The 14,826-nt window shown below is 41.5% G+C and overlaps 1 long non-coding RNA gene across 1 annotated transcript in view; it reads right to left on the reverse strand.

The window, feature by feature from the left end:
* LOC112633662 overlaps positions 1-10,344 on the reverse strand; it is a 31,914-nt gene extending 21,570 nt beyond the window's left edge. Inside the window, exons 1-2 of the long non-coding RNA XR_003121564.1 lie at positions 10,026-10,344; positions 9,163-9,299 (exon numbers count right to left, since the gene is read on the reverse strand). This is a non-coding gene — a long non-coding RNA (uncharacterized LOC112633662). The remainder of the gene's footprint in view (positions 1-9,162; positions 9,300-10,025) is intronic.
* Between the last annotated feature and the right edge of the window lie 4,482 nt (positions 10,345-14,826).

The following is a 14,826-nucleotide window of genomic DNA, read 5'->3' on the forward strand; positions in this document are numbered from 1 at the left end:
AAACTTATCTTAAGCAGGTAGAGACATTTGGGGATTTTTTTATAGGCTTTTTCCCCATAGTAGTTAAGATTTATTTGCTAATTTATGAAACACACAGTAATAATAACTAACATGTTATTGAGTTCTTACTATGTACTAGGCACTTTACACACAAAGGTCATCTCATCCTCACCCCAGCCTTATGAGCAAGCATGATTATCTCATTCCTATTTTACACATGGCAGTTAAGAAATTTGCCCAGGGTCCCACAGCTGGTAAGACACAGTGCCAGGATTAAATCCAGGCAGTCTGGCTCCAGAGTCTGTCCTCCTTACTGGACACACAGCCTCTCTAGCTCACATTTACAGCATCTGCTATGTGTAAGCACAATGCAAAGGAGATGAGAACAAAAAGAAGAAAGAAGAAGGAAACCAAAGAAAAGAAAAGAGAGAGAGAGAGAGAAAAAGAAAAGAAAAGAAAGAAAGAAAGAAAGAAAGAAAGAAAGAAAGAAAGAAAGAAAGAAAGAAAGAAAGAAAGAAAGAAAGAGTGAGAGAGGAAAGGAAAGGAAAGGAAAGGAAAGGAAAGGAAAAAAGAAAAGAAAAGAAAAAAGAAATGACATCCATGGCACCTAAATGAGTCTATAGTGCAGAAAAAGTACATGGAAATGCATGGTATATTATTTTTCTATTGCCATGTAACAAATTACCACCAATTTAGCATCCTAACATAATGAGCTCTTCCCATTCATGAGCTCTCAGTTCAGTTGATCAGAAGCCCAAGCATAGCATGCCTGGGTTCCCTTCTCAGGATCTAACAAGACTGAAATCAAGGTGTCAGTTAAGCAGCATTCATATCTGGAGGGTCTGGGGAAGGATCCATTTCCAAGCTCATAGAAGTTATCAACAGAATTCAGTTCCTTACAGTTGTAGGACTGAAGTCCCCATTTTCTTGCTGGCTCACAACTCACAGAGGCCACCCACACTCCTTGCCATGTGACCCCATCCATCTTTACAGCCAGCATTGGAGAATCTCCCTCATGCCAAACCCCACTCATTCTTTGACTCTCTCTACAGGAAGAGCATGATCTCCTGCAAGGGCTCACCTGATTAGGCCAGGTCCACCCAGAATAATCCCCTTATCCTAATGTCAACTAATTATGCATCATGATTACAATGGCAAAATCTCTTTTTCCATGGGCCTGATATCTCATCATAGTCACAGGTTCCTCCCACACTTAAGGGAAGGGGATTACACAAGGGTGAGGGTCAGTGAAAGTCATCTTAGAATTCTGCCTCCAACACCTGGCAATGGTCGCATGAGGCATTGATGTGAGATGGTCACAAAGCAGTGTGGAGCTGACCCAAATGACCTTCTAATAAATTATATATATATAACATATTATAGTGATATGTAATTATAATAATACATATTACATATTATATGACATTTATATTATACTATATAATAATATTTATATAATATATAAAAAATTTTATATGTATATATTATATATAATATATTCTTATGTGTTGTATTAGTCCATTCTCATGCTGCTATAAGGACATACCTGAGACTGGGTAATTTATAAAGAAAAAGAGGTTTAATGGACTGACAGTCTCACACGGCTGGGGAGGCCTCACAATCATGGCAGAAGGTGAAGAAGGTGCAAAGTCACATCTTACATGGTGGCAGGAAAGACAGCGTGTGCAGGGGAACTGCCCTTTATAAAACCATAGATCTCATGAGGCTTATTCAACATCACTAGAACAGCATGGGAAAAACCCACCCCCATGATTCAATTACTCCCCACTGGGTCCCTCCCACTACAGATGGGGATTATGGGAGCTACAATTCAAGATGAGATTTGGGTGGGGACACAGCCAAACCTGGAGAAACTTGAGTTGCAAGTTTTCCATAGTGGTTAAAATTTATTTGTCAAAACTTATATATAAGTTTTATATTACATATAATATAAATGCCTATTTTATTATATACAATATAAATATCTATATAACATATAGATATATGTATTAGAGAGATAGAAAGTCATTAATTAACCTTGCAAACCTGGAGTCAGACTATGGGGATACTCCTTGGGCTCCGTCTCTATTGTTCAAGTTGTTTAATTCCTCCAAACCTTGGAGAAGTTTCCTGCTCTGACGTCCAATAAGTGACAGTATATTTCTCATAAGGTTGCTGTGAGGAGTAACAATTAAATCCATGTGGCTTCCTAGCACAGCACCTGGCAAGGAGTAGGCACTGGGTACTGTTAGCTATTAGAATTAATATTAGCATTGCTGTTAATATCTTTATGGCTATTCATATTTGAGTGAAATAAGCCTAGACTGAGTTCACAGCACAGCTGAGAAAATTTCCATTGCTTGTGTGGTTTAACATGGATTCTGGGAGCAATAACCCTGGTCACTGATGCATCAACTCTGGAATAAATGCCAGTGGCCGCTGGCAAGAAAGGAACAAGAGCATCCCATATTCCAGCTGCATTTACAAGATGGCTTATTGCTTTTATAGATCCTTCAGACAAGGGCACAAAGGCTTCCAGAGAGAAAAGCCTGAGATACTCTAATATGTATATGAACAGGAACATTTGTAAGATTCTTCAAAGCATATGGTCTCCAACCAAAGCAGACAAGCAATTGGAAACAGAGAAAGTTCTCCTCGCCTATCTATTTACGCTATAACAAGCTTATCTTTTGCATTCACTTTAATTTAAACAACGTTGTATGTCAGGCTACTTCCTGCAAGTTGCAACTCATTTCAGCTCCTTTTGCATCATCACTCAAGAGAAGGCACTCACGGAGGCAAGGAGTAGGGGTTGTTTCATTATTGGGGACTGTGTCCTTTCCAGAAGCATCACCCTCTTTAACTGGTGAGGAGTGTTTTCTGATCTTTTCTAGAGCAGTGTCCTCCAAAGTGGAAAATAAGCAAAAAAAGCCATTAGACCTTCTATTTATACTTACTTCAAACTAAAAATAAAAAAGAAATTAAAGTGTGTTATATTTTAATAAGCAGCTTGACACTTGCCTCACTCCCTCTGCGTCGGTTACATATGGTATTGCAGAAATTCTGAGAGAAGGTGGGAATTCCACAACTCAGAGGAACTGGGGATGGGGGACACAATGGCATTCTTTTTTTTTTTTTTTAAATTATACTTTTAGTTCTGGGATACGTGTGCAGAACACGCAGGTTTGTTACATAGGTGTACACGTGCCATGGTGGTTTGCTGCACCCATCAACCCGTCATCTACATTAGGTATTTCTCCTAACGCTATGCTCCCCTAGCCCCCCACTGCTCCCCCCAACAGGCCCTGGTGTGTGATGTTACCCTCCTGTGTTCATGTGTTCTCATTGTTCAGCTCCCACTTATGAGTGAGAATGTGCAGTGTTTGGTTTTCTGTTCTTGTGTTAGTTTGCTGAGAATGATGGTTTCCAGTTTCATCCACATCCCTGCAAAGGACATGAACTCATCCTTTTTATGGCTGCATAGTATTCCATGGTGTATATGCGCCACATTTTCTTTATCCAGTCTATCATAGATGGGCATTTGGTTTGGTTCCAAGTCTTTGCTATTGTGAATAGTGCTGCAATAAACGTACGTGTGCATGTGTCTTTACAGTAGAATGCAAATCAATAAACGTAATCCAAACAGAACCAATGACAGAAACCACATGATTATCTCAATAGATGCAGAGACGCCCTTCAATAAAATTTAACACCCCTTCATGCTAAAAACGCTCACTATTGATAGAACATATCTCAAAATAATGGGAGTTATTTTTGACAAACCCACAGCCAATATCATACTGAATGGGCAAAAGCTGGAAGCATTCCCTTTGAAAACCAGCACAAGACAAGGATGCCCTCTCTCTCCACTCCAATTTAACATAGTATTGGAAGTTCTGGCCAGGGCAATCAGACAAGAGAGTTGATGGGTGCAGCACACCAACATGGCACAAGTATACATATGTAACAAATCTGCACGTTATGCACATGTACCCTAGAATTTAAAGTATAATAATAATAAATAAATAAATAAATAAATTTTTAAAAAATGAGAAAGAAATAAAGGGTATTCACATAGGAAGAGAGGAAATCAGATTGTCTCTGCAGATGTCAATGGCGTTCTTACTGCCTCTAGCCTATAACCTATTGAGGTTTCTTGCAATTTACACATGCCTGATAGTGTGGATTCACAGACTGCATTATCTCCTCTTAACTACAGCAGCTCTCACAAAAAGGACTAGTGGTTTAAAGATTCCTACAAAGTAATCTGAATTGAAGGAAATAATAACAATGCAAGCATCTGCATTCAAGGAGAAAATGGCTGTAACTTCTCCCACCACTAATAGGAGATTTTTATCAGTTATATTGTGATGTAAAAAAAAAAGACGATGAGCAACTCGGATGTGTCAAAACAAACAAATAAAAAAGGAAGTTATCAAGTAGATTATGTAACATATAGATTTACATTTAAAACCATGATCCGATATTTTCTGTACTAGAATATAGGTTCCAGAACATCAGGGATCTTGTGTTTTTTCAAGCTTTTTACTCATATTCTTAGCTTGGCACAAAGGAGGCACTGCATAAATATCTATTAATAAATAATCTGTAATGATGAAGCTTACATTTTTCAGAGATAGCCTCAATCATCTCTCTCCTTCCATAGGCTGGCTTACAACATGATCTTGCTATTCCCTCATCAAGAAGTATAGTCTAGGCCTGGCGCGGTGGCTCATGCCTGTAATCCCAGCACTTTGGGAGGCTGAGGTGGGCAGATCACCAGGCCAACACAGTGAAACCCCATCTCTACTAAACATACAAAAATTAGCTGGGCGTGGTGGCAGGCGCCTGTAATTCCAGCTACTTGAGAGGCCGAGGCAGGAGAATTTCTTGAACCTGGGAGTCAGAGGTTGCAGTGAGCCAAGATCGCATCACTGCACTCCAGCCTGGCGACAGAGTGAGACTCCATCAAAAAAAAAAAAAAAAAAAAAAAAAAGAAGAAGAAGAAGAAGAAGAAGGAGAAGTATAGTCTAATTCCCAGCCCTTGAGCCAAGGCAGGCTTATGACAGCTTTGATGGATATATTATGGCAGAGGGAATGCTACGTGACTTCCAAGGCTGTCAGGAAAAGCCACACAGCTTTCCTCTCTGATTTCTCCTGAGATGCTTATTCTGGAGGGAGCAACATCTGCTATTTAAGAAGTCCAGCTACACTGAGACCATCGTGGTGAAAGGGGCACATGAACACTCTGACCAACAGCCCCAGTTAAGGTCCCAAAGCTGCCAGTCATGGCAATGGCACAACTTGGACATCCTTCAAATGACTGTAGCCTCAGCTTCATCCAGTATCAGACTGTACTACACAAGGACCTGCAAGTGAGAACCAGTCAGCTGAGCCCTTTCCTAATTCCTGACCCAGAAATCATGAACAAAACAAACTTGTGAGTTTAAATCATTAAATTTGGGGATCATTTATTACGTGTTACTAGATAACTAAAACAATAAACCTCCTCCCAAATATATGTTATGGCTTAATAATTTTTATTTCTTTTCTTTTTTTATTTTTTTGAGACAGAGTCTCACTCTGTTGCCAGGCTGAAGTGCAATGGCACCATCTTGGCTCACTGCAACCTCCTCCTCCCAGGTTCAAGCAATTCTCACGCCTCAGCTTCCAAGTAGCTGAGATTACAGGCACCCACTACCAACTCTGGCTAATTTTTTGTATTTTTAGTAGAGACAGGGTTTCACCATGTTGACCAGGCTGTTCTCGAACTCCCAACCTCAGGTGATCCACCCGCCTCGGTCTCCCAAAGTGCTGGGATTACAGGTGTGAGCCACCATGCCCGGCCATGGCTTAAGATATTTTTTAATAATACTATAAGGCCATCGCAAGTCATGAAACATGTAAAACTAAGCATGCAGTTCATTTCTAATACTAATTTTATTTAGTGAGAGCAATGATATTTTGGTACTATTCACAAATAGAGTAATTAGACTACAAGTAATTTCAGTTTTATCAATTTGTAATAGACCTAATGTTTGTGTCCACCCAAAATCCACATATTGAAATTCTAATCCCCAAAGTGATAATAGGTTGGTGCTTGCGGCTTTTGCCATTACTTTTAATGGTAATGCCGATGGCACAACTAGCACATCCTTCAGATGACTGCAGTCTCAGCTACAGCCAATTGGTTTTAATGGCAAAACCACAAATACTTTTGCACCAACCTAATATTAGGAGGTGGGGCCTTTAGTGGGTAATCGGGTCATGAGAGTGGGATCCTCATGAATCCTATTCCCTCATCAAGAATTGTAGTCTGGCTGGGCGCAGTGGCTCATGCCTGTAATCCCAGCACTTTGGGAGGCCGAGGCAGACGGATCACCTGAGGTCAGGAGTTCAAGACCAGCCTGACCAACATGATGAAACTGTCTCTACTAAAAATACAAAAAGTAGCCAGGCATGGTGGCAGGCACCTGTAATCCCAGCTACTTGAGAGGCTGAGGCAGGAGAATCACTTGAACCCGGGAGGCGGAGGTTGCAGTGAGCTGAGATCATGCCACTGCACTCCAGCCTGGGCAAGAAGAGCAAAACTCTGTCTTAAAAAAAAAAAAGAAAAAAAAAAGTGTAGTCTAATTCCCCAGCCCTTAAGGCAAGGCAGGCTTATAACTGCTTTGATAGATTGATCCTATTCATGAGGATTCCACTCTCATGACCCAGTTACCCACTAAAGGCCCCTTTTGTCATGTGAGGATACAATGGAAAGTCAGTAACCTGCAGCCTGGAAGAGGACCGTCACCAGAACCTAACAATGCTGGCACCCTGATTTTGGACTGCCAGCCTCCAGAACAATGAGAAATACATGTTTGTCGTGTAAACCATCCAGTCCATGGTATTTTTGCTACAATGGCTCAAACTGAGACACCATTTAAAATTATAACTGCTTATGTATGCTTTCTGGTGGACATAAGATATCAATACTTCAGTGCAAGTATATAATTTATAAATAAGTACACAAATATTGGGAATGCATGTTTAAAATATTTCAAACTGAAGTGTAAGATTAAATTGCTAGATTGGAAAATGAAGAAAATAAATCAAACCTCTCCCAGCATCCTGCACAACATTTCAGGAGGTTCTTGGACTCTTGTCATCCAGACCTGGCCTCACTTTAATGAATCCCATCTTGGGTATGTATCTAGCAGGCAATGTGCACAGTGCTTGTGTGCCGTCTGTGCTGTAGTTGCCAGACCTCTTGGATTCATCCCTGTTCTGCTTCTTACTCCCTCTGCACATTTAGGCAAATTACTCTAACCTTCCCCTCCACCCTTTTTCTTGAGACAAGATGGAGTACAGTGATGTCATCACAGCTCATTGCAGACTCGACTTCCCAAGCTCCAGTGATTCTCACACCTCAGCCTCACAAGTAGCTGAGACTACAGGTGTGCACCATCACACTCAGCTAATTTATTTTATTTTATTGCTATTATTACAGAGAGGGGTCTCACTAGGTTTCCCAGGCTGGCCTCAAACTCCTGGGCTTAAGTGATCCTCCCACCTCAGCCCCACAAAGTGCTGGGATTAGAGGCATGAGCCACCACACCTATCCTCTAACTTTTTTCTGAGCCTGTTTCCTAATCTGTAAAAGCCGACTTATAAGACTAGATAGCTCATAGGGTTATTGTGAAGATCAAAGGAAAAACTTTCAGTAAAGAACCTGTTCAGGATTGTATGTGTATAGCAGACTCAGCACAGGTAGTCAACACTCAATAAACATCAGCTGCATCTTCATCCTCATTATTACAAGGGGCAACCTCCGAAAAAACACAGGAAAGGCAGGAAAGGCATGTAAAATGGGGCCATAGAGCAGATTCTGAGTGATGGTCCTAAGGACTCAAATGAGGAAGATGCTCAGTCTTATAAAGAGAAAAAAGAATAAAAATCATGAAACTACCACAGTATCATGTGCCAAAAAATTCTGAGATAGCAGTGATTTGGAGAAATATACTGGTGAGAATGTGAAGTTCTGTAAACTTTCTGGAAAGTAATCATCTGTGTTCATTTAAATTAAAATTATACATACCCTTTGACCCAGCAATCACACCTTTGTAAATATATCCCAAAGCAACAGTGTATAAGAATATGTTAAAAAATGATGTGTGTATGTGTGTTTATGTACATAGGCATAGACACATACATGTGTATACATGCATGCATTTGTGTCTGGTTATAATACCATAGAAAAAAGCCTACAAGGTTATGCACTAAGCTGTTAAAATTAGTTACTTTAAGAGAGATGGAGATGGAGAGGAATAGACCAAAAAAATTCCTTATGCACTAAATTGCTACCCTTGCTATAAATCACTGGTATTTATTTATTTTTAAATAAAGAAACTAGAGAACTTGGAACTTCACTGTTTATCTTAGATAAAGCCACATGTAAAACACGTCCTTCCTTCTCCTGAAGAGGAGTTTCTGGTCTTTAAAAGATGAAGTTCTAAATGGTGGATCCTCGTACTTTTGACCACTGGGGATGGATGGTGCAAGTGTAGGAGAAAAGGAGATGGGAGAGAGAGGAAAATCAGGCAAAAAGTCAAAATCTTGGAATTTTGCATTTCACAGTCACGTAAAATAAACCAAACAGGCAAAAAGCAATGATGAGAACTTTTCTTACTTAAAGTATCTCCTATTACACTTCCCAAATTATAAACATATTTGTGATTGGCCAAGTACATATATTCTAGTAGGTAAAAAAAGAAAATACACCATTTAGATAGACTCAGGATATTTTTTAAGTACCTACCAACTGTCAGTCACCCTCCAGTTGCTTTCAAATATCAATTTCATCTCCAGAACATTCCAATGGTTGAGTCAGCAAGCACTCCCAATCATTGGCACTTTAGTTTGAAATACCATCATGAGCCACTCCAGTTTCTGAGGGAGATTGTTCTGGAGTACAGGGGATTTGGCCTAAAGGAGACGTTTTATTTGGGATTGTTTTGGCAGCAGGTGTCAACATCGAATTTAATCTGATTTTAGCAAAAAGAGGGCCTTTATTGTCTTACTTATCGTGGAATTTTTTGCAATAAGCCTACCTCCCAGGGCCAGATCTGGCCATTCCAAGATTTCATCAGGATTCTTTCTCTAATTTTCATCTCTGCTTACCTCAATGCGGGCTTTATTATCTGGGTGACTCTCCCTTCACAGTAACAGCATCCAACATGCATTCTATGCACTTTGTAGCCCTAGTGAAAAGATGTCTTCTTGTTCCCCATAAAGTCCATTCAAGTACCTTGTCACATCTGGAACCAAGGGGGAGGAGTCAAATCTATTCAAACTCTTTGGACTGGGATGAGGGAGGCATGGTTCCTCAAAAGGAAATTTAAGACGTTACTATCAGAAGAAGGTCTGGACTTGGGGTAAGCAAAGCAACATATGTCCGTTTCAGAGAATAACAAGAAGTGATTTGGGTCATGGTGTCCTGCAGACTCCCAGGAACCCTTCTGTAGCACAAAGCCTGCCATGTGGTGAATATGGCTATGAGTGAGAAATCAGGGAGGCCCAGAAGGTCACACGAGGATAATGGAAACAGCTGGCCTGCTGATTCAAAGTCTGTGTTTGGAATTCCCTGATGAATCCTACACTCTTTAGAGTTTGAGAACCTTGGGATCTGAGCTCTGTTAAAAAAAAAAATAAATAAAAAAAAAAAAAAAAAAGATACCCCTGCTATACCTGCCCACAAACCTATAGACTCGAGAAGGACAAAAAGGTGGGGCTTATGAACATGGGCTCTGACAACAAACCAGGGCCATCTCCCTCCTTCCCTACCTGCCACCCATTAGCTTGTGATGTGTGGAAGTGATTTAACTTTCCTGCGTTTCATTTTCTCATCAGGAAAATGCAGCTTATTGCCAACTACATGGACTTCTGGCCAGCATTAGTGTTTTCTTCAAGAGTTCCATAAAGGAGCAGCCAAGAGGGTGGGGAAGGGAACCCCATGTTTAGGAGGAGTTTGCTCTCCTGCTTACCAGTGAGGTGAACTTGCTCTGAAATTGTTTCCTCGCCTGGGAAGAAGTAAAGTTAATGATAGCACCTGCCTTCTACAATTTTCTGTAGGATTAACATCACAGGTGTTCTGCACTGTGCCGGCAGAGAGCAAGCACTCAACATATGGCAGGTGCTGGGGCTCTCACTCAGACACAAGTCTCGTGAGCTCAAGGCTTTGTGTCTGTCTTAGCTGAGCTGTAACTTAGAATAGTGCCTGGCATATAATGGATGTCCAACAGATATTTGTCAGAGAAACTGTTGAATGCTTGTCATCAGTTCAGTATTACCTCAACTCGGCCTTCTCTTCTACAACTTCTCCTACTTCCCAAATTTTCTGATTCAGATGTTATATTCAGTGCATAGTTATCAAGCACCTGTTTTGTTGCAGGCACTCATCCACACTCTGGGAACGGAGCTGTGAATAAGACATGCAAAGCAGTTACTCTTGGGAGTTCATATTCTTCTAGAGAGAGGGAGGGGGGTTGTATATTCGGTGGGGATAAGGTCTAAGAAAGAAATAAAGGGCAGTGACGACAAGGAGTTGAGGGGTGGGAAGTCAAAAATATGTGATCTGGGAAGCTTCGGACAAGATGGCTTTTGAGCTCACTCCCAAAAGATGCAAGGAGCCAGCCATGAAAAGGGCTAGTAGGAGGGAATTCGAGGTGGAAGTCCTGAGGTGGCATTATGGATTGAATTGTGTCCCCAAAGAGATATGCTGAAGTGATAACTAGTACCTGTAAATACGGCCTTATTTGGAAAGAGAGCCTTAGCAAATATAGTGAAGTTGAGTTCTACTCAATTCAGGTGGGCCGTAATCCAATGACTAATGTCATCATAAGAAGAGGAGAAGAGATGTAGAAACACACAGGGAGGCAGAGATGGAGACAAAGCACCCACAAGCCAAGGAATGCCAGGAATTGCCAACAACGTCAGGAACTCAGAGAAGGAAATGGAATACTCCCCTAGAGCCTTCAGAGGGGATATGGCCATGCAGACACCTTGATTCGGACTCCAAGCCTCCAGAGCTATGGGAGAATAGAGTTCTGTTGTTTTTCACCACCCGGTTTGTGGGGCTTTGTTACGGCAACTCCCAGAAACTAATGCAAGTGGAAATAAGCTTGACATGTTCAAGGGACAGAAAGGAAGATTGTTGACAATGGACTGCAGGGGAGAGAGTCAAGAAATAAGGGCAGAGAGTTAGGAAGAGGCGAACTCAGCAGGACTTGGTAGGCCATGGTGTAAACCACCCGCTGCTCAGTCTGCAAGGGAAGCCAGGGGAGGAGCTCACTGGGGGAAGGACATGATTTACGTTTTTCAGAATCACTTGGGCACCTATACTATGGGGGCACATAGCAAAACAGAGGGACCGGTTAGCCTGGAGACAGTCATTGCTAAGGGCAGGGGGTGGCTTTTATTACCCTGGGAGTAGCATCCTTTAGATACTGAAAGGAAGGACCATCGACTGAGTTAGGTGAGTCTGGAAGCACCTTTCAACCCAGGAGTTGCTCAAGGAAGAAGGGTGGATGCTCATTTTTTGTGTGTGTGCCTCCAGATCTTTCACCTCAAACCACAATCTGCCATCTTTCTCCCATTCTAAATTCATTAATGTTCCAGAAGTGAAGCACATATTTTCTGCAAAAGTGGATAGGTGCATACATCTGCACACAGGCATTTGCACATGGCTGTAAATTAATGGCTCATACTTAAGGAAGAAGGAAGTACCAATCCCTGCTATGTATGGTCAGCCTGTGTTTTCTCTTTCTTTTTCTAAGCATGAAAATGCTGTATTTTGTATTTTTCCCTCACTGTGATCATTCTGGTTTTGTGACTGTGTATTAGTTACCCTGGCAACGTGGTAGACTTGAATTTGATTGGCCAGGTTGTCAGGTTCATTGTGAGAGCCAGGGGCCCGTTTTTGAGCGCTAGACCTGTGCATGTTTACCGCAGCTACACAGACAAGCTTGGTCAGGAAAACCTGATTGAGCAGAACTTCTGCATCCCCTCTGTCTGCCAGAGGGACCCTTCCAGCACCTGCTGTGTGAATGTCCCTTGCATTGCTTTTGAAAAGATGCAAGAGCTCATCTCTATCTTTGAAATGTCTGTCAGAAAATGTGCTTAGCATTGGTATGTTCAGACCATGGTGCAGAATATATTTATTTATAATGAGAAATTAATTCTCAAAGAAGCTTAGGGAGAATGGTCTAATTGCTGGACCATGGGATTAGAACCTGTTACACAGATTTAATTCAGACTTGCTGTGCATTATTGAGTAAGTCACAAACTCAGCCAAATGCTTCGTTTTCTGTAAATAAATTCCATTCATAAAGAAAGAGCCTCATCTTAAGAATGAAGTTCTAAGAGCACTGAAGATTTAAACTGGGATAAAGTTGTAGTCTTGTTCTTCCAACAATATTGAATCACTTATTTAATCAATGTATCAGATACCTGGTTTACTGATTAAAGTCGGCTTCTATTCATTTACCAGTTACCTAGGAAAAAAGCAATCTCCCATCTATGGCTGAAAATCTTTATTAGCCAATGAATAAATAACTCCAAAAAAAACGTAAACTTAGATACAGACCAATGCCTTAAAAAGTAATAACTGTGTTTTTCTTATTTGCTCAGATTCCTAAGTAGCCATACCTGGCTCACTTCTTGCAATCCTTTTGTTTTCAAAGAAAGCATATCATCGATGCCTGGATCTATCACACTCTCTGTATTTGAACGTATTATATCTAACTGTGCTATATAACCAGAATAGTCTTAATATAGATGTAAAAGTCATTGGCAAGCAGTCATTTTTCACCTGGGTTAAGTGTTACAGTATGTTCAGCTCCAGTAAAGCTAACATTTAGGATGTCCAATTCAAAGAAGAAGAAGAAAAAAAGTCTGAAGGGAAAAGAGACAAGAAGCACATTCCAAATATCCTTCCAAAAAAGATGATTGCACAGTAATAATTAATTCCTCTGCTAAAGTTACTAGGGAAAAATGTGAACCATCTAAAACTCAGACCTCCCCCAATCCCCCCATTCAGGAAAAAAAAAAAAAAAAAAAAAAAATGCCTTGTTAATTGTGCACAGGGCGACAAGAGAATCAGAGAATAATAGGAAACTAACTCCTTCAGGGTTGAGCCGATAAACCAAATTAATGTTAGCTTTTGAACATCACATGCTTTCTGAAAGACCTGGCGTGGTTGGATTTTGTTAGTGAAACTTGTTTGCAAGACTATCAGTAGTGCATTCAGATTAAGCGTTGTTTCTAAATCTGCTAATTTGCTTGCACATGGCACAATGACACAGCCTTAGATTTGTGTAAGGAGTGTTAATTTGTTAAGCATAAATATTTTAAATATACCACAATTTTTATAACTCTTTTTTTTTAGTCCGCCTTCATTGTCTAACACTTTGGGAATCCCCCAAAATGGAAGTGGCAGGACTCTTGACCCTTGAGAGGCCTGCTTGCTCTCAGATTTGTGTGCAAGGAAGATTCTTCTAGAAATAACCCTCTTTTTTTTTTGAGATGGAGTCTTGCCCTGTCGCCCAGGCTAAAGTGCAGTGGCGCAATCTCGGCTCACTGCAAGCTCCGCCTCCTGAGTTCACGCCATTCTCCTGCTTCAGCCTCCCAAGTAGCTGGGACTACAGGTGCCCGCCACCACCCTGGGTTAATTTTTGTATTTTTAGTTTCATCGTGTTAGCCAGGATGGTCTCGATCTCCTGACCTCATGATCCGCCCGCCTCGGCCTCCCAAAGTGCGGGGATTACAGGCATGAGCCCCTGCACCCAGCCCTGGAAATAACCCTCTCTTGACCAGGAGGCACTTGGTCAGAGGCTTCCGCGGTGAGCCCTGGCTTGAGGCTGCTCCTTCCTGCTGGTCTTGTGCCCTGCCTGCTTGGAAGCCACCCTCCCCAGCCTCTCCCTTCCTAGAACTCCGAGCCACAGACAAGTGCCCAGAACATTACCCTGAGATTTTCAAAGAAGACAGAGAAGAATAAGAAAATGAAAAAACTCAAATAAAAGTCTGTGGAGATGGAATTAATTAACAGGAAAAAATAATACGAAGGCCAAGGAGGGGAGAGAGGGTGAGAAACAACAAAAACTCATTTAGAGCCAACAGAGATCAGCTGAGGGAAAGCAAAGAATGGAACCCAAATGAAAGATTCTGTGAAGTCTAGGGAGAAGACTTGGGGATGTGCACGGAGATAAAAGGACGCAGTGATTAATAAAACAGAGGGGAAAATGAAAATGCAACACAAAGCCCTCCGGTTCTACATACAAGCCAAGGTACATATGCCAGTAAAAGCAGGGAAATGGGGAACAAAGGATGTCATAGCAACCTCAACGAGCCCTGTTGTGCTAGCGACTGCAGCACTCATGGACATCCATCAGGAAGCCTCCAATACCCAAATCAGGTACTCACGAGGGGAGGGCTGTGGCCCCCAGCCAGGGGGATCTGAGCCCCTGCAAAGCACTCTTGTCTCACTTTCTTCCTTCCTCCCTCCCAAAAATTCAAACCAGTTCTGCACCAAGCCTCTCCCTTCTTTTCCCGCAGCTGTTTTCCTGAAATGCAGGAAAACAAACCTGGACCAAGCATCCTGATGCTTTCACACCCCCCAAATTATGCTTCCCAAGTTGTTTCAACCCTGAGTAATGTCGTAGCATTCCCTTGTGCTCTCGAAAAACTCCCTGCTCCTTTAAAACAAAGACAATGATAATAACAAAAGAAAAACGCATAAATGTGTTTTGCTTGCTGTTGCAAAATCAGGCATCCCACCGTTCGAATTCA

This window comes from Theropithecus gelada, chromosome 10 (assembly GCF_003255815.1).
Source record: "Theropithecus gelada isolate Dixy chromosome 10, Tgel_1.0, whole genome shotgun sequence".
Lineage (NCBI taxonomy): Eukaryota > Metazoa > Chordata > Mammalia > Primates > Cercopithecidae > Theropithecus > Theropithecus gelada.